The following is a 22,087-nucleotide window of genomic DNA, read 5'->3' as shown; positions in this document are numbered from 1 at the left end:
AAAAATGGAATTGAGGTTGCCTCATATGCTTCATCTTTTTAATATCTTTCGTGAAAATGATGGAAAGGGAAATTGTGCCGAAGTGCTAGAAGAAGAATGCATTAAAATGTTTGGCACTAAATACTTGAATGATGAGCATGATTACAATGTTGTTAGTGTGAACTAGCGGAGTGACCCGCGCATTTGCGCGGCTAGATTTGCTATCCATTGAGGTAATTTTCCCTTATGTTTAGTTATTGGCATGCTTACATAGAAATTTAAAATTGTAATTAATTGGTAGCAAATAACATCGTGCAGGTAGCTGCTGATTTGAACCTTGCTCCATATTACAAATAATAGACATCTAATTATGCCTAGTGTCATACATTTAAAACTTTGAAATATATACCATTTTAATTATTTATATACAGAGGAAAACCTATGTAAATATCTGTCCAAGAATATTTGTAGAGTCTTATAACTTTCATGATTTATACATATGTAATAATGTAAATTAATGTTAAAAACGCCATTTAGCTATGATATGGACGGAGGCTTTGTTTTATTCAATTATTTTGTACCACTATGTGAATTGCTATTCATTTTAGTTCTGCTAAGTGATTGTAATTTGGCAGTATGTTTTGTTAAGTAAATTATGATATTGGCAATATTTGGAGTGACAGTAGAAGATGTATGGTCCATCGTCTGTTAAAGAAAACTGTAGATGTATATATTTCACACATTTTCAAATATATTTCTACCGAATAAATAATTAAATAATGGTGACATTTAAACCTCATTTTATCTTTGTCCTCCCCATGTCTCTAGATGCTTTCACACATGATTCAGTTATCCAACAAAAAATACTAAAAAAAATTATGTCTAGCACATTCTCATCGGTGTTCTTTCTCAACATGCCAATTTTGTTTTGCAATGTCTTTTAGTTCTTTAAGCACATTGACAGGACTCATTTCTTATAAACCTAGTATTTAAGTGATGGCATTGTTTGTTGTGTTTTCTTGCTACAATATGCTCACTCAAGCAAAATACTTGCATAACTATAGCATTCTTTTACCCGATGTCATGCATGTCATGTGTGGGACTATGTACCTGTATATTTATCTCACGCTTCAGTATGTATGACTTCTCCACCACTTCTAACTGACATGAAAGCCTTGAGTGCATCTCCCTTATGTTTTATCCACGTCTTTTCATACCACCGAAGATACACAATTCATACCTTTAGAGCAAACTTTGCACACATACAACTTTAAATTTTGCTATTCGTGGACTAATTTTGACCCCGCGATATACATATTGTCCCCTTTAGAGAAATTTGCATATTTACTTTTACTATTATTCCACAATTCCGCACATGCTAGCTTCAAATATTGGTTCTTAAATACGCCTTTATTTTCCATGGTTAAATTTATTTCAAAATTTAGAATTTTATATACTATGTGCTGAATCAAACTCGTAATATTAATAATTTGGATATTTAATGGTAGAGCATAGTTTTTTATTTCTAATTTCTAATTTCGTACTCCCCAAAATGGTGTTGTATTATTTCTATTTTTAAGATTAACAAAATTAGAAAGAGTAAGGCATATGGTTGAAACTTCCATAAAATATGTGTGGTTGTTTTTAATGAGCAATCACTATCACTGTTTTCCCTTAAAAAAGGAGTAATCACTATCGCTTTGAGCCTGCATATCCCTGATTATGGAAAAAATAGTGAAGTTATTCTTATGTGGTGGATTCATACCTTCTAGTGCCCCCGCACAAAATATAGTTTTTTTGTCTATAGTTCACAATGAATCATGTGTTTTCAGTCTTGGCCCAAATAAGATGGAGACGTACATTTTGACATGCATGCAAGTTGGCCTAACTGTAGCATACATTGAACATGCATGCAAATTAGCCTAGCAAATCGAATTAGCATGTCAGTTTGTTTAGCCGGCCCCTGGCTAGTGGCCTGCACTGCTGTAGAAGAATCTGCATGTGCACATCTTCGGCCTGTATGCGCGGTGCAGCTCTGCCTGGCCAGAGATTTTTCAATCAGTACGTGGATCAATTGCCATGCTTCTTCTGAAGCTTTCGGGACATTAGTTTGTTTTTATCCTTCTTCCATTGTACACATGTCTCTTAGTTCTTTTTTTGTTGCGGGTCGGCAATCTCTTAGTTCGTACTATTTTTTTCTCATGTCAGCTTCTAACCAATCCTTGAGAGGCAGAGTCCACAGTTTTTTTATTTAAGGAAAGCGTAGTCCGTGCCTTGTCTCCTTATGATTCTATCTCTCAACCGGTGCTTCCTATTTTTAATATGGAAACCAATGCTCTTTTTTTTATGATTCCATTGATCTACCTTATTCATGTGCATATGCATATAGACACGTGACAATTCATTGTTCTGCCACGTACGTGTTAACATGTTACGTAAAATCTTTTAAATCTAAGCCATTATTATTCTTATCGAACGGTGGTAATAATATTAGCACGTGTGGACGAACGTGATGGCTTATTTGTCTCTTGTCTTAATTATATAATAGATTCTCTGAATATCCATGATGCTAATGATATGCAAAGCCACAAGCTTGGGCATGCTATGTTTGATGAAGATGATATTTTTTGTCCCCCAAGTTTTGATGAGCAAATTTATTTTGATGATAGCATGCCTCCTATTTATAATGATTATATTGATCAAAGTGGGTTTGGAAGAGTGTCAACTTTAGGAAGTAATGATTCTACTATTTTGGAGGGTGTTGAATCATATTGTGATAATTATGAAAGTGGGTTTGGAGAGGTCATGACTTTATTTAGTGATGAATCCACTATTTCGGAAGAGGTTCCAATTGATTATGAGAACAAAGTTGCTATCTATGATGATTATTGTGATGACATGTATGCTGTAAATAATAATGATAACCATGAAACTTGTCATCTTGATTTTAATTTTCAATTGGATTATGCCTCACATGATAGTTATTTTGTTGAGTTTGCTCCCACTACTATTCATGAGAAGAAATTTGCTTATGTGGAGAGTAATAAAATTTATATGCTTGGGGATCATGAAAATAATGCTTTATGTGATGGTTATATTGTTTAATTCATTCATGATTCTACTGAAAATTATTATGAGGGAGGAACATATGCTTGTAGGAATTGCAATAATATCAAGTTTCCTCTCTATGTGTTGAAAATCTTGAAGCTATGCTTGTTTTGCTTTCCTATGCTAGTTGATTCTTGCCATAAGTTGTTTGCTCACAAAATCCCTATGCATAATAAGTGGGTTAGACTTAAATGTGCTAGTCATATTCTTCATGATGCTCCCGTTATGTTTCAATTCTTATCTTTTATGTGAGCATCATTGAAATCATTATGCCTAGCTAAAAAGGCATTAAAGAAAAGCGCTTGTTGGGAGACAACCCAATATTTAACCATACTGTTTTTGTGTTTCAACATGATTAAGATACCATAGTAATCATGTTTTATAGATTTTGTTTCAATAAAGTGCCAAGTAGAACCTTCGGGAAGACTTGGGTGAAAGTTAATGTGATCTTGCTGTAAAAAACAGAAACTTTGCGCTCACGAGATTAGCTGTAATTTTTTACAGAAGAGTGCTTTTGAGTTGATTATTTTTTAAGAAGATTAATAGACAAATTCCTCACGTTCACAAATTTATGTCAGAATTTTTGGAGTTGCAGAAGTATTCGAGAGTTAGAGATTACTACAGACTATGCTGTTTTTGACAGATTCTGTTTTCTATGTGTCGTTTGCTTATTTTGATGAATCTATGAGTAGTATCGGAGGGTATGAACCATAGAGAAGTTGGAATACAGTAGATATTACACCAATATGAATTTAGAATGAGTTCACAACAGTACCTAAGTAGTGGTTTTATTTTTTTATACTAACGGAGCTTACGAGTTTTCTGTTGAGTTTTGTGTTGTGAAGTTTTCAAGTTTTGGGTAAAGATTTGATGGACTATGGAATAAGGTGTGGCAAGCTCCTAAGCTTGGGGATGCCCAAGGCACCCCGAGGTAATATTCAAGGACAACCAAGAGCATAAGCTTGGGGATGCCCCGGAAGGCATCCCCTCTTTCGTCTTCGTTCATCGGAAACCTTACTTGGAGCTATATTTTTATTCACCACATGCTATGTGTTTTGCTTGGAGTGTCATTTTGTTTTATTTTGTTTTGCTTAATGTTTGAATAATATCCCTAGATCTGAAATTCTTAAATGTTAGAGAATCTTCACATAGTTACATAATTATTTGACTACTCATTGATCTTCACTTATATCTTTTGGAGTAGTTTGTCGTTTGCTCTAGTGCTTCACTTATATCTTTTTAGAGCACGGCGGTGGTTTTATTTTGAAGAAATAGATGAAATCTCATACTTCACTTATATTATTTTGAGAGTCTTTTAGAACAGCGTGGTAATTTGCTTAGGTTATGAATTTAGTCCTAATATGATGGGCATCCAAGAGGTATATAATAAAAACTTTCATATAAAGTGCATTGAATACCATGAGAAGTTTGATTCTTTATGATTGTTTTGAGATATGAATATGTTGATATTAGAGTCATGCTAGTGGAGTAGTTGTGAATTTGAGAGATACTTGTGTTAAAGTTTGTGATTCCTGTAGCATGCACGTATGGTGAATCGTTATGTGATGAAGTCGGAGCATGATTTATTTTTTTGATTGTCTTCCTTTTTGTGGAAGTCGGGATCGCGCGATGGTTAACTCCTACCAAACCTTCCCCTAGGAGCATGCATGTAGTACTTTGTCTCGATGATTAATAGATTTTTGCAATAAGTATGTGAGTTCTTTATGACTAATGTTGAGTTCGTGGATTATACGCACTCTCACCCTTCCACCATTGCTAGCCTCTCTTGTGTCGCGCAAGTTTCGCCGGTACCATACACCCACCATACCTTCCTCAAAACAGCCATCATACCTAACTATTATTGCATATTCCATAGCCATTCCGAGATATATTTCCATGCAACTTTCCACCGTTCCATTTATTATGACAAGCTTCATCATTGTCATATTGCTTTGCATGATCATGTAGTTGCAATCGTATTTGTGGCAAAGCCACCTTTCATAATTCTTTCATACATGTCACTCTTGATTCATTGCACATCCCGGTACACCACCGGAGGCATTCATATAGAGTCATATTTTGTTCTAAGTATCGAGTTGTAATTCTTGAGTTGTAAGTAAATAAAATGTGATGGTCATCATTATTAGAGCATTGTCCCATGTGAGGAAAGGATGATGGATACTATGATTCCCCCACAAGTCGGGATGAGACTCTGGACGAAAAATTAAAAAACAAAGAGAAAAGAAAAAAAGAGGCCATAAAAAAAGAGAAGGCCCAAAACAAAAAACAAAAAAATGAGAGTAAAAGAGAGAAGGGGCAATGCTACTATCCTTTTACCACACTTGTGCTTCATAGTCGCACCATGATCTTCATGATAGAGAGTCTCCTATGTTGTCACTTTCATATACTAGTGGGAATTTTTCATTATAGAACTTGGCTTGTATATTCAAATGATGGGCTTCCTCAAAGTGCCCTAGGTCTTCGTGAGCAAGCAAGTTGGATGCACACCGACTTAGTTTCCTTTTGAGTTTTCATACACATATAGCTCTAGTGCATCCGTTGCATGGCAATCCCTACTCACTCACATTGATATCTATTGATGGGCATCTCCACAGCCGGTGATACGCCTAGTTGATGTGAGACTATCTTCCTCCTCTTTGTCTTCTCCACAACCACCATATTCTATTCCACCTATAGTGCTATGTCCATGGCTCGCGCTCATGTATTGCGTGAAAGTTGAAAAAGTTTGAGAATACTAAAGTATGAAACAATTGCTTGGCTAAAATCGGGGTTGTGCATGATTTAAATATTTTGTGTGATGAAGATAGAGCATAGCCAGACTATATATTCTGTAGGGATAGCTTTTTTTGGCCATGTTATTTTGAGAAGACATAATTTCTTTGTTAGTATGCTTAAAGTATTATTGTTTTTATGTCAATATTAAACTTTTGTTTTGAATCTTATGGATCTGAATATTCTTGCCACAGTAGAGAAGATTACATTTATAAATATGTTAGGTAGCATTCCACATCAAAAATTTTGTTTTTATCATTTACCTACTCGAGGACGAGCAGGAATTAAGCTTGGGGATTCTTGATACGTCTCCAACGTATCTATAACTTTTGATTGTTCCATGCTATTATATTATCCATCTTGGATGTCTTATATGCATTTATATGGTATTTTATATGATTTTTGGGACTAACCTATTAACCTAGAGCCCAGTGCCAGTTTCTGTTTTTCCTTGTTTTTGAGTTTTACAGAAAAGGAATACCAAACGGAGTCCAACTGACCTGCCAATTTTTGTGGATTTTTTATGGACCAAAAGAAGCCCCCGAAGTAAAAGAGTTGGGCCAGAAGAGTCCCGAGCCATCCACGAGGGTGGAGGGCGCGCCCTACCCCCTGGGCGCGCCCCCCTGCCTCGTGGATGACTCGGAGACCCCCCTGATGTGAGACCGACGCTAAAAATTCCTATAAATAGAGAAACCCCCGAAAAGAAACCTAGATCGGGAGTTCCGCCGCTGCAATCCTCTATAGCCACCGAAAACCAATCGGGACCCTGTTTCGACACCCTGCCGGAGGGGGGATCCATCATCGATGGCCATCTTCATCATCCCGGCACTCTGCATGACGAGGAGGGAGTAGTTCATCCTCTGGGCTGAGGGTATGTACCAGTAGCTATGTGTTTGTGTTGGGGAACGTAGCAGAAATTCAAAAAATTTCCTACGTGTCACCAAGATCTATCTATGGAGAAACCAGCAACGAGGGAAAGGAGAGTGCATCTACATACCCTTGTAGATCGCTAAGCGGAAGCGTTCAAGAGAACGAGGTTGAAGGAGTTGTACTCATCGTGATCCAAATCACCGGAGATCCTAGTGCCGAACGGACGGCACCTCCGCGTTCAACACACGTACAACCCGGTGACGTCTCCCATGCCTTGATCCAGCAAGGAGAGAGGGAGAGGTTGAGGAAGACTCCATCCAGCAGCAGCACAACGGCGTGGTGGTGGTGGAGGAGCGTGGCAATCCCGCAGGGCTTCGCCAAGCACCATGGGAGAGGAGGAGGAGGGAGAGGGGCAAGGCTGCACCAAGAGGAGAAGTTCTCGTGTCTATAGCAGCCCCAAACCTCAAGTATATATAGGGGAGGGAGAGGGCTGCGCCCCCATCTAGGGTTTCCCCCCCCAAGGGGTGCGGCCAGCCCTAGATGGGGCTTGGGGAGGCGGCCAAGAGGGGGAGAGAGGGGAGGCGCGCCTGGGGTGGGCCTTAGGGCCCATCTGCCCTAGGGTTTGCCCCCTCCCACTCTCCCTTGCGCCTTGGGTCCCTTGTGGGGGCGCACCAGCCCACCTGGGGCTGGTTCCCTCCCACACTTGGCCCATGCAGCCCTCCGGGGTTGGTGGCCCCACTTGGTGGACCCCCGGGACCCTCCCGGTGGTCCCGGTACGTTACCGATAAAACCCGAAACTTTTCCGGTGACCAAAACAGGACTTCCCATATATAAATCTTTACCTCCGGACCATTTCGGAACTCCTCGTGACGTCCGGGATCTCATCCGGGACTCCGAACAACATTCGGTAACCACATACAAACTTCCTTTATAACCCTAGCGTCATCGAACCTTAAGTGTGTAGACCCTACGGGTTCGGGAGACATGTAGACATGACCGAGACGTTCTCCGGTCAATAACCAACAGCGGGATCTGGATACCCATGTTGGCTCCCACATGTTCCACGATGATCTCATCGGATGAACCATGATGTCAAGGACTCAATGAATCCCATATACAATTCCCTTTGTCTAGCAGTATTATACTTGCCCGAGATTCGATCGTCGGTATACCGATACCTTGTTCAATCTCATTACCGGCAAGTCTCTTTACTCATTCCGTAACACATCATCCCGTGATCAACCCCTTGGTCACATTGTGCACATTCTGATGATGTCCTACCGAGTGGGCCCAGAGATACCTCTCTGTTTACACGGAGTGACAAATCCCAGTCTCGATTCATGCCAACCCAACAGACACTTTCGGAGATACCTGTAATGCACCTTTATAGCCACCCAGTTAAGTTGTGATGTTTGGTACACCCAAAGCATTCCTACGGCATCCGGGAGTTGCACAATCTCATGGTCTAAGGAAATGATACTTGACATTAGAAAAGCTTTAGCATACGAACTACGATCTTTGTGCTAGGCTTAGGATTGGGTCTTGTCCATCACATCATTCTCCTAATGATGTGATCCCGTTATCAATGACATCCAATGTCCATGGTCAGGAAACCGTAACCATCTATTGATCAACGAGCTAGTCAATTAGAGGCTTACTAGGGACATGGTGTTGTCTATGTATCCACACATGTATCTGAGTTTCCTATCAATACAATTATAGCATGGATAATAAACGATTATCATGAACAAGGAAATATAATAATAACTAATTTATTATTGCCTCTAGGGCATATTTCCAACAGTCTCCCACTTGCACTAGAGTCAATAATCTAGTTCACATCGCCATGTGATTAACACTCACAGGTCACATCACCATGTGACCAATATTCAAAGAGTTTACTAGTGTCATTAAACTAGTTCACATCATCAGGTGATTAAGACTCAATGAGTTCTGGGGTTTGATCATGTTTTGCTTGTGAGAGAAGTTTTAGTCAACGGGTCTGCAACATTCAGATCCGTATGTACTTTACAAATCTCTAGGTCATATTGTAAACGCTGCTACCACTCTCCACTTGGAGCTATTCCAAATGGTTGCTCCACTATACGTATCCGGTATGCTACTTAGAGTCATTCGGATAGGTGTTAAAGCTTGCATCGACGTAACCCTTTACGCCGAACTCTTTATCACCTCCATAATCGAGAAACATGTCCTTATTCTTCTAAGGATAATTTTTGACCGCTATCTGGTGATCCACTCCTTGATCACCTTTGTACTCTCTTGCCAGATATGTAGCAAGGCACACATCAGGTGCGGTACACAACATAGCATACTGTAGAGCCTATGTCTATAGCATAGGGGACGACCTTCATCCTTTCTCTCTTTTCTGCCGTGGTCGAGCTTTAAGTCTTAACTTCATACCTTTCATCTCAGGCAAGAACTCCTTCTATGACTGATCCATCTTGAACACCTTCAAGATCATGTCAAGGTATATGCTCATTTGAAAGTATCATTAAGCGTTTTTGATCTATCCTCATAGATCTTGATGCTCGATGTTCAAGTAGCTTAATCCAGGTTTTCCATTGAAAAACACTTTTCAAATAACCCTATATGCTTTCCAGAAATTCTACATCATTTCTAATCAACAATATGTCAACAACATATACTCATCAGAAATTCCATAGTGATCCCACTCACTTCTTTGGAAATACAAGTTTCTCATAAACTTTGTACAAACCCAAAATCTTTGATCATCTCATCAAAGCGCACATTCCAACTCCGAGATGCTTACTCCAGTCCTTAGAAGGATCGCTGGAGCCAGCATACCTTTTAGCATCCTTAGGATCGACAAAAACTTTCTGATTGTATCACATACAACCTTTCCATACGAAGACTGGTAAGGAAACTCGTTTTGTCATCCATCTGCCAGATTTCATAAATGCAGCTAATGCTAACATGAATCTTACGGACTTAAGCATCGCTACGGATGAGAAAATCTCATCGTAGTCAACTCCTTGAACTTGTGAAAAACTCTTTGCCACAAGTCGAGCTTCATAGACGGTGACATTACCGTCCACGTCCGTCTTCTTCTTAAAGATCCATTTATCTCAATGGCTTGCCGATCATCGGGCAAGTCCACCAAAGTCCATGCTTTGTTCTGATACATGGATCATATCTCGGATTTCATGGTTTCTAACCATCTGTCGGAATTTGGGCCCACCATTGCTTCTCCATAACTCGTAGGTTCATTGTTGTCTAGCAACATGACCTTCAAGACAGGATTACTGTACCACTCTGAAGCAGTACACATCCTTGCCACCCTACGAGGTACGGTAGTGACTTGATCCGAAGTTTCATGATCACTATCATAAGCTTCTACTTCAATTGGTGTAGGTGCCACAGGAACAACTTCCTGTGCCCTGATACACACTAGTTGTAGTAATGGTTCAATAACCATATCAAGTCTCCACCATCCTCCCACTCAACTTTTCGAGACAAACTTTTCCTCGAGAAAGGACCCGGTTCAAGAAACAATCCATATTGCTTTCGGATCTGAATTAGGAGGTATACCCAACTGTTTTGGGTGTCCTATGAAGATGCATTTTATCCACTTTGGGTTCGAGCTTATCAACCTAAAACTTTTTCACATAAGCGTCGCAGCCCCAAACCTTTAAGAAACGACAACTTAGGTTTCTCTAAACCATAATTCATACGGTGTCGTCTCAACGGAGTAACGTGATGCCCTATTAAAGTGAGTGCGGTTGTCTCTAATGCCTAACCCATGAACGATAGTGGTAATTCGATAAGAGACATCAAGGTACGCACCATATCCAATAGGGTGCAACTATGATGTTCGGACACACCATCACACTATGGTGTTCCAGGCGATATTAATTGTGAAACAATTTCCACAATGTCATAATTGTGTGCCAAAGCTTGTAACTTAGATACTCATCTTTATGATCATATCATAGACATTTTATCCTCTTGTCACGATGATCTTCAACTTCACTCTGAAATTACTTGAACCATTCAATAATTCAGACTTGTGTCTCATCAAGTAAATATACTCAACATCTACTCGAATCATCTGTGAAGTAAGAACATAACGATATTCACTGCATGCCTCAGCACTCATTGGACTGCACACATCGAAATGTGTTGCTTCCAACAAGTTGCTATCTTGTTCCATTTTACTGAAAACGAGGCTTTCAGTCATCTTGCCCATGTGGTATAATTTGCATATCTCAAGTGATCAAAAATCAAGTGAGTCCAAACGATCCATCTGCATGGAGTTTCTTCATGCGTATACACCAATAGACATGGCTCGCATGTCTCAAACTTTTCAAAACGAGTGAGTCCAAAGATCCATCAACATGGAGCTTCTTCATGCATTTTATACCAATATGACTTACATGGCAGTGCCACAAGTAAGTGGTACTATCATCACTATCTTATATCTTTTGGCATGAAAATGTGTATCACTACGATCGAGATTCAATAAACCATTCCTATTAGGTGCAAGACCACTGAAGGTATTATTCAAATAAATAGAGTAACCATTATTCTCCTTAAATGAATAACCGTATTGCAATAGACATAATCCAATCATGTCTATGCTCAACGCAAACACCAAATGACAATTATTCAGGTTTAATACTAATCTTGATGGTAGAGGGAGCGTGCGATGTTTGATCACATCAAACTTGGAAACACTTCCAACACATATCGTCAGCTCACCTTTAGCTAGTCTCCGTTTATTCCGTAGCTTTTATTTTGAGTTACTAACACTTAGCAAGCGAACCGGTATCTAATACCCTGGTGCTACTAGGAGTACTAGTAAAGTACACATTAACATAATGTATATCCAATATACTTCTATCGACCTTGCCAGCCTTCTTATCTACCAAGTATCTAGGGTAATTCTGCTCCAATGGCTGTTCCCCTTATTACAAAAGCACTTAGTCTCGGGTTTGGCATTCAACCTCGGGTTTCTTCATTAAAGCAGCAGCTGATTTGCTGTTTCACGAAGTATCCCTTCTTGCCCTTGCCCTTCTTGAAACTAGTGGTTTCACCAACCATCAACAATTGATGCTCCTTCTTGATTTCTACATTCGCGGTGTCAAACATCGTGAATACCTCAAGGATCATCATATCTATCCCTGATATGTTATAGTTCATCACGAAGCTCTAGCAGCTTGGTGGCAATGACTTTGGAGAAACATCACTATCTCATCTGGAAGATCAACTCCCACTCGATTCAAGTGATTGTTGCACTCAGACAATCTGAGCACAAGCTCAACGATTGAGCTTTTCTCCCTTAGTTTGCAGGCTAAGAAAATTGTCGGAGGTCTTATACCTCTTGACGTGGGCACGAGCCTGAAATCCCAATTTCAGCCCTCGAAACATTTCATATGTTCCGCAACGTTTTGAAAACGTCTTTTGGTGCCTCAACTCTAAACCGTTTAACTGAACTATCACGTAGTTATCAAAACGTGTATTTCCGATGTTCGCAACATCCACAAACGACGTTTGGGGTTCAGCACACTGAGCGGTGCATTAAGGACATAAGCTTTCTACTGTCCGCATAATCGCTACTATCAACTTTCAACTATATTTTCTCTAGGAACATATCTAAACAGTGGAACTAAAGCGCGAGCTTACGACATAATCTGCAAAGATCTTTTGACTATGTTCAGGATAATTAAGTTCATCTTATGAACTCCCACTCAGATAGACATCCCTCTGGTCATCTAAGTGATTACATGATCCGAGTCAACTAGGCCGTGTCCGATCATCACGTGAGACGGACTAGTCATCATCGGTGAACATCTTCATGTTGATCGTATCTACTATACGACTCATGCTCGACCTTTCGGTCTCCGTGTTCCGAGGCCATGTCTGTACATGCTAGGCTCGTCAAGTTAACCCTAAGTGTATTGCATGTGTAAATCTGTCTTACACCCGTTGTATGTGAACGTAAGGATCTATCACACCCGATCATCACGTGGTGCTTCGAAGCGACGAACTTTAGCAACGGTGCACAGTTAGGGGAGAACACTTCTTGAAATTGGTGTAAGGGATCATCTTATTTACTACCGTCGTTCTAAGTAAACAAGATGCATAAACATAATAAACATCACATGCAATTATATAGTAGTGACATGATATGGCCAATATCATATAGCTCCATTGATCTCCATCTTCGGGGCTCCATGATTATCATCGTCACCGGCATGACACCATGATCTCCATCATCATGATCTCCATCATCGTGTCTTCATGAAGTTGTCTCGCCAACTATTACTTCTACTACTATGGCTACCGGTTAGCAATAAAGTAAAGTAATTACATGGCGTTGTTCAATGACACGCAGGTCATACAATAAATAAAGACAACTCCTATGGCTCCTGCCGGTTGTCATACTCATCGACATGCAAGTCGTGATTCCTATTACAAGAACATGATCAATCTCATACATCACATATATTCATCACATTCTTCTTGGCCATATCACATCACATAGCATACCCTGCAAAAACAAGTTAGACGTCCTCTAATTGTTGTTTGCATGTTTTACGTGGCTGCTATGGGTTTCTAGCAAGAACGTTTCTTACCTACGCAAAACCACAACGTGATATGCCAATTGCTATTTACCCTTCATAAGGACCCTTTTCATCGAATCCATTCCGACTAAAGTGGGAGAGACTGGCACCTGCTAGCCACCTTATGCACCAAGTGCATGTCAGTCGGTGGAACCTGTCTCACGTAAGAGTACGTGTAAGGTCGGTCCAGGCCGCTTCATCCCACAATACCGTCGAAACAAGATTGGACTAGTAATGGTAAGCATATTGAACAAAATCAACGCCCACAACTACTTTGTGTTCTACTCGTGCAAAGAATCTACGCAATAGACCTAGCTCATGATGCCACTGTTGGGGAACGTAGTAGAAATTCAAAATTTTTCCTACGTGTCACCAAGATCTATCTATGGAGAAACCAGCAACGAGGGGAAGGAGACTGCATCTACATACCCTTGTAGATCGCTAAGCCGAAGCGTTCAAGAGAACGGGGTTGAAGGAGTTGTACTCATCGTGATCCAAATCACCGGAGATCCTAGTGCCGAACGGACGGCACCTCCGCGTTCAACACACGTACAGCCCGGTGACGTCTCCCATGCCTTGATCCAGCAAGGAGAGAGGGAGAGGTTGAGGAAGACTCCATCCAGCAGCAGCACAACGGCGTGGTGGTGGTGGAGGAGCGTGGCAATCCCGCAGGGCTTCGCCAAGCACCATGGGAGAGGAGGAGGAGGGAGAGGGGCAAGGCTGCACCAAGAGGAGAAGTTCTCGTGTCTATAGCAGCCCCAAACCTCAAGTATATATAGGGGAGGGAGAGGGCTGCGCCCCCATCTAGGGTTTCCCCCCCCCAAGGGGTGCGGCCAGCCCTAGATGGGGCTTGGGGAGGCGGCCAAGAGGGGGAGAGAGGGGAGGCACGCCTGGGGTGGGCCTTAGGGCCCATCTGCCCTAGGGTTTGCCCCCTCCCACTCTCCCTTGCGCCTTGGGTCCCTTGTGGGGGCGCACCAGCCCACCTGGGGCTGGTTCCCTCCCACACTTGGCCCATGCAGCCCTCCGGGGTTGGTGGCCCCACTTGGTGGACCCCCGGGACCCTCCCGGTGGTCCCGGTACATTACCGATAAAACCCGAAACTTTTCCGGTGACCAAAACAGGACTTCCCATATATAAATCTTTACCTTCGGACCATTCCGAAACTCCTCGTGACGTCCGGGATCTCATCCGGGACTCCGAACAACATTCGGTAACCACATACAAACTTCCTTTATAACCCTAGACATGACCGAGACATATCTCCGGTTAGTAACCAACAGCGGAACCTGGATGCTCATATTGTCTCCCACATATTCTACGAATATCTTTATCGGTCAAATCGCATAACAACATACGTTGTTCCCTTTGTCATCGGTATGTTACTTGCCCGAGATTCGATCGTCGGTATCATCATGCATAGTTCAATCTCGTTATCGGCAAGTCTCTTTACTCGTTCCGTAATGCATCATCCCGCAACTCTCTCATTAGTCACATTGCTTGCAAGGCTTATAGTGATGTGCATTACCGAGAGGGCCCAGAGATACTTCTCCGATACACAGAGTGAAAAATCCTAATCTCGACCTATGCCAACCCAAAAAACACATTCGGAGACATCTGTAGAGCATCTTTATAATCACCCAGTTACGTTGTGACGTTTGATAGCACACAAGGTGTTCCTCTGGTATTCGGGAGTTGCATAATCTCATAGTCTGAGGAACATGTATAAGTCATGAAGAAAGCAGTATCAATGAAACTCTAATGATCATAATGCTAAGCTAACGAATGGGTCTTGTCCATCACATCATTCTCCTAATGATGTGATCCCGTTCATCAAATGACAACACATGTCTATGGTTAGGAAATATAATCATGTTTGATAAACGAGCTAGTCAAGTAGAGGCATACTAGGGACACTTTGTTTTGTCTATGTATTCACACATGTACTAAGTTTCCGGTTAATACAATTCTAGCATGAATAATAAACATTTATCATGAAATAAGGAAATAAATAATAACTTTATTATTGCCTCTAGGGCATATTTCCTTCATAATTATCTCTTCCCGTTTCTAATAGAGCCATAAAATCCAATTTATGCTCTATCGCGTTTTCTCTAAGGAGTCTTCTTTCAGCCAAGTCAGCTAGATCTCTGCTATTCCAAAAAATCCCTTTCATAGATCATCGTGAATTTTTTTATTTTGTTTAACTCTAGCACTTTTACGCACTGCCGATGTAGGATAAACCTTCCTCTTCTATTTTTTCGTTTATCCTTCACCACCTCTGCATCGGCATGACCAGTGGCAATGGTAGAACTGACATCTATTTGCAGAGTGGCCATATACCCCTCTGAAACCACATCCTCATCCTCATTTTCTACTCCCTCCGTGGGAATCAAATCCTCACACAGTGACTATAAAGCGGTAACCCCAAGCTTATTAATGTCCAAATTATCCAAAGGTTTGACTGCTGCCATATTTTGAATTAATCCTATGGCTATGTCCGCTTCTAAGTCTAACAGATCATTAATGGATTTAGTGGTTTCTTTGTAATTGCTACCAAGAGATATCCCTAGGTTGTGGGTTTTATCTAAAATCTCATGTTCAGAAAAGTGAAGAATGGAACAAATAGTATTTACTGACATACTTGTATTTGCTTCAATATCTTGAAGCTTGGCGACCCTCATCGCTCGCCTCATCTGTATGTCATCGGCATCTGGCTAAGACTAAAACCAGTGACCAAAGTGCATGTCCTAGGACATAAGAGACGAGATCCCACAAAAAGCTATCACCTCCTCCATAGTCACTCTGCCCGAGCTTTGGCCGCCCACCATGTGCCCAGCGACAACAAGCGTGGGAGGTAGCGTCGTCGTGGACTCCTCTGATGCACCGTCCACCCCGTCGGTCGATGCGCCGAAATCATACAGATGGTCATTCGCTCCAAACCGGGATGCCACCTCCTATGACATGCCAGTCTGTCATTGTGATGAAGATCTCGGGGTAGGGGATGGCACATCCGACTGACCGGCCGTGTAAGCCATCTCCTCCACAGGTGGTGGAACAACCTCAAAAGACCGCCCTCCCCCCTCTCAGCAGAAGTGTACGGTGAAGATAAGGGGGAAGATGGAGTAGTCCCTTGGGCCTCCTGCCCGATGTGAACCACTTCCGCCTCCACCTGCTGCTCAACCACCGAGTTTGTGGCTATGATCATCCTCCACCTCCGTCTCCACCCGGTCAACCCATAAGCAACTCGATGATAACATCGCCTAAAATGATCCAAAACATAGAGAAGCTGTAGGTGTGGAAGTCACTGCCTAGTTCCTAAAAAAAGAGAAGGGCCAACAACTGACGGGCAAGAAGAGGGAAGTAGGCCTCTAGAAGAAAAGGGCGCATACGGTCGTCAATATCACTGGCACCAACCCCCGATGGGGGACTCAGCTTCAGTGCATTTGTGAATCAAAGGCACATAGCACCTTAGTGTACCATATCAGCCCCTCATTCTACATCCAATATGACTCACTCAAGACAAAAAAGACCCAACTTTAGAAGTTCCAGACTTGGTAGTTTTCAAGAGAAACAGAGGAATGGTAGCAGCGATGCACTAAGGCTCTCTGATGCTAAAGACCAGGTTGTTAGTTTCCTGACCATTCGGCTCTCACTTAATTCGCTAATGTTTCAAAAATATGACAATATGCACTGAACAAACTGACATTCAGTCTACAACCTGTACAAACTGTGACTGAGAAAACAGAAATGATAAAATCTGTACCATATTGAACAAGGAAAAAATGAATAGCACAATACTGAGATCAGCATGCACTTAACATTTAGTGTACAATCTGTACCATATCAAAGAAATGGTATAATTTGTACCACTTAATATGCAAAACTAGTCCCATTGGAAGCACTTGACTTTCAATATCTGGAGCAATCAGAGAAAGAAATATGAACAATGTAACATTGTAATTTGCAAGCACTTGACATTCAACAATTCTATAGCATAGCACTGCAATTTTCAAGCACATGACATTGAAAGTCTGAAGCATATGATTCAAATTTTGTAGCAACAAGTACTACTGATGAACAATCATCCAAGTATGTTACATAATAGGCCATTCACTTGTACACTTAGGCCACAAAAGACTATAGTCATCCCCAAATATTTCCAAAAAACTGTAGTTAACCCCCAAAGTACCATGCACTACTAGGGAAAATCTTATAGGTACGCTTACTAGTAGCACGGGTTTATACCCCTCGTTGCTGCTAATTACTAGTAGCGTAGGTTATAAACCCACGCTACCACTAAGTTGATGGTAGTAGCGCGGGTTTTTACCCCTCGCTACTACTAAGTGATTTCCACCATGCCTTCCAGGACCAGCGGTAGTAGTAGCGCGGGTTATAAACCCACGCTACTACTAAGTTGATAGTAGTAGCATGGGTTATAAACCCCACACTACTACTAAGTGGTCTCCACCGTGCACCCCGGGACATGCCATAGTAGTAGCATGGGTATAAACCCAACGCTACTATTATCAACCCACCGACACATGTATAAACATAGCGCATAGAGGCCCAATCCCAGACCCACACTCTCTCGTTTTCACTTCTCCCTCCCACCTGCGACGCCCTTCCTCGCCCACCGCAACTGCCGGCCTCGCACCTCGACGTCTCCCTCAAATCCGGCGACCTCCTCTTCCATCGTAGCCCCTCCTTCCTCCTCCTCATCCTCCGCTGCTGGAAGGAGAGGAAGATCCAGCAGAGCGCCACCCATGACGATGGCCAGATCTCTGATGGATGCAGCCCATGGCGTCATCTAGGGTTTTGGCTCCAACTCCGGCGGCCACTTGAGTTGCTGCACCTACTTCTCTCTACCTCTCTCTTCCTCTTCTAATCCTTGTCTCATTTTTTAGCAGTAGCAAAGGATAGGTGTGGAGAAGAGTTGGATGGGGAAGCACCATCTCCATGGATGACTTCATCCCCTCCAGGATCAGCATCGGCCATGGATGAAGAGGACGATGGCGTCTAGCAGTAGCAGCCATGGCTGGAATTTATTTTTTGATTTCCTAATTAGTTAGCAGTAGTGAGGGTCCAGAACCATGCTACTACTAGTTAGTAGTAGCGTGGGTGGTATCCACGCTACTACTAAAGAACGTAGTAGTAGCGCGGGTGGCACCCGCGCTACTACTACCAGTTAGGTGTAGCACCGTATCAGTAGCACGGGCACCCGCGCTACTGATATACCTAAAACCCGCGCTACTACTAGGCTTTTCCCTAGTAATGATGTAACCAACACCCAGACATTAAAAGAAATTTCCACCATAAATACTATCATCACCACAAGTAGGGGGAGCTGTTAGGAGCTGAGTAAAGCCCTCAATGGCAATTTACTTTTCATTCTCTGCATTTGGGCTTCTCTTACTGCCATCATTTTTCTTTTTTTGCTAGCAATGAAAGTTCCACTAATTAGCATAATAATAGATGAAAACAATATTTTGTTATGTCCAGAATAGAATATACCTTTGATCCTTTTTTGGTTGAAGTAGGAGGTTTAGTTGCCTTGCGATTGACCGTGTGCAACTTATCAAGCCAATTTTTCTTTCTTTTTGAATTTTTAGATTCAACCTCCTTCAGTTCTCCAGCTCTTACCAAGTCATCTCCTTGCTGAAAATTTGGGTCAACATTTTTCTGTGTCTTACTAGGTTCATTCATGTCACCAGTAGATGCATTGAGTTTTTCCTCCAACTGTGGACCAACACAATCAAGTGCATTTTCTAACATCAAGCAACATTCTGTAGAGTAGGCCACTTTATATGCCATGTCATGAAATTTATGAGATAGTCCCTTGTAACGAAGAAGAGCTTCCGGTTTTGGATTTTCTACCACATTCCTTCCTTGCCTATCCATTATGTGCTTCCCTAGTCCATCAGTTGAGGATATAATGTGTTGGCAATGTTTTTGTGTTCATCAAATCAAGCACTTTCAACCCATGTCCACACAATATTCATGTCCTTTAAAACATTCTACAAGCAGCTGTTTGGTTCAAAATATCACCTATCACTATATGCTCATCTTCAAATCACCATGCAAACTACCAATCACTATTGCAGGATGCTACTAACGCGACACTATGATCAGAGACCCTTTGACGAAACTGTGTGCGATGCATTGATCGCAAACGGTGATGTAAAATAACCATAAAAAAGATGCAAAACATTTGCAATGAAGGATATATCAAACACAGTTGAGATTTTAGTTCCATGTGCGATGCGGGCATACGGTTCAGTTCAATTAACTATTTGGCAGAACAAAAGAAACGGGCAGGCAGATGAAGGCGTGTGCGATATACGGCATACAGTTCACTCGGATAAACTTTTGTAATGAGGCGGAACAACAGAAACGGGCAGCCATATGAAGGTGTGTGCGATATACGGCATACAGGTTCACTCGGATGAACTGTTTGCATTGAGCCAAGAGAACATAAACGGTTCAACTTAACAAGATGTGTGTGATACGTGGCAAACAGGTCTGTAATCGGAAACATGTGGGAAGACCGATAGCAACACAAATGATTCATGTTAACAAGCCGCGTGTGTTGTGAGCAAACGATTGCTGGTATACAATTGTGAGTGATTGATGAAAACATCACCGATGGGTACAATTGTTTAGTCCGTGTGCAATGTGATTTGCTCTGTCTGCACAACATCTACGCTCTGTCTACAGAGCATCAACATATATACTTAAAAGGATAGCATTGCATAGCCAAATTAAGCATGCAATTACACAAGTGGCTACACACATAACATTTCGACACACCAAAGTAATAAATTACATGGATACTAAACTAGGAGAAACAAGGATCTAGTCATCTACTTCTTGTTGCGACGATGCTTGCCATTGCTCTACTTCCGGCTGGATCCCTGGACGTTTTGGGGAAGGAGGCACTTCCTCATGTCACCGATCTGCCTGTACATGTCATAGCTCGTGTATGCCTCCTTGGCCGTGTACACGACGTGAGCTTTGTCGAGTTTCTCCATCCAGGCCGAGTGCCAGGCACGCTTGTCCTTGTTGTAGGAATCCTTCATGTCTCAGTAGTAGGGGTCGATGATGGCCTCGGTGAGGTGAATGGGTGAGTCCTTCTCATGCTCCTTGCTGCCTCAGATCTTGTATTGGCCCTGGATGTCGACAAGATTCTGGCAGGCGATGCCTGAATTCTTGAGCACCTTTACATCGTTAGTGATGTCCACCATAGCGAACATGTAGTGGGGGTTGTTGACAAACATGGCAAAACGATCGCAAGGCCTTGTGGCCAGGCAGTATTGGTAGATGGGGATGTGGTTGCGCATGCACATGTGGGCGACAACGACCTTGGGACGAGACCCAACACGAGCGGGGTTGTACTCGAGGTTGAACCTAACCACCTTGTACTTCTCCTCGGCAAGCAACAGCTCCATGATGTGGATGGAGTGCTCCACCTAGACTGGGTTGTTGGTGTACACTACCGAGAGCTCCGTGAACCTTTCGTGGGGGTCCACCATGGCATGCATGGTGAACTGCTGCTCGTCGTCAGCAGCCACTCGGAGCGCCATTGGAGCCATGCAGGATACCCTCTAAGAATTTGTCGTGGTGGGTGTGCTTCTTGCAATGGTGGGGCGCGATCGAAAGGTTGAAGAGGCACAAGGTTTAATGGCCGCTATAATTAATGGGGGCCGGCCGACTTGTAATCGTTATGTCTTGTCACGGTGTTCATAGCGGAGGATTCTAGTGCATGCTTGACAACACCGCATATCACGCGTTTCGTTTAACCACGCGTGGGCTCGAAGAGGCGCAAATTGTATCATCGGTGAGCCTGTTCCCGCGCTACCGCGCAAGCTTCCCGTCCGGCTAGTTTGGCCACACGTCGGCTAGAAGAGGGACAAATCATGGGCGTTTATTGGCAAAAAGCTTTGTAAAAACGAAGTGTGTGGAATGACTAGAGTCATAAGTTTACCCGTGGGTGATGAGGTCAAAGTTACAAAGAAGGGTGATGATGGACACTCGAGTGTGATAATTAATTCTACGCTCTACAGGGCACGCGGTTGAAGAAACCAATTGTGTGCAATAATGTCGAAGATCGTAGTCGAATTAGCTATATAGATCGTGTGCTATGCGACAAGGTAAACAGATTCAAGAATGGTTAATGAAATCTAAGTCCATTGCATATTAAGGTCAAAATAGTGCTACCAATATACGAGCCTCATACGATGCCATTTAAACGATTGTACAACAAAAGCTTGAAATATTACAAGGTTCAAATTCCAGAGTTATATGTCTCAAATTCGAAGATTACAAGGTTCAAACTGATATTAGAAATGAAATTCAGCTCATCAGCTGCAAACGCTCGCGCTGATCCGCTGAATATGGATATCATAGAGGTTCAAACTAATATTACCACTTCTAAGTCTGGTTTCAAAACCTCATAATTTTTGCGAAGGGGTCAGCCACTGAGAAGTCATGTATGGGGTTGACATGATGACTTCCGATTACTCTGTCATCTGAAGTTCCAAAATGAAATTCAGCATTTTTGTAGCCCATTCCATTCTACCACAGCCACTGGCACTGATCAACAAACCATTTATTTTTGCGAAATAAATGTAGGGCAAACCTCATTACCTTCAGCACCCTTGCTCTGACAACAAAGAACCTGGCGAATATAATCTCCAGTAAGGTCCCTCGGTAGGAGTTCAAAGTAATTTCTGAGA

Source organism: Triticum dicoccoides, chromosome 1B (genome assembly GCF_002162155.2).
Source record: "Triticum dicoccoides isolate Atlit2015 ecotype Zavitan chromosome 1B, WEW_v2.0, whole genome shotgun sequence".
Lineage (NCBI taxonomy): Eukaryota > Viridiplantae > Streptophyta > Magnoliopsida > Poales > Poaceae > Triticum > Triticum dicoccoides.
Note: the sequence above shows the minus strand (reverse complement) of the source record.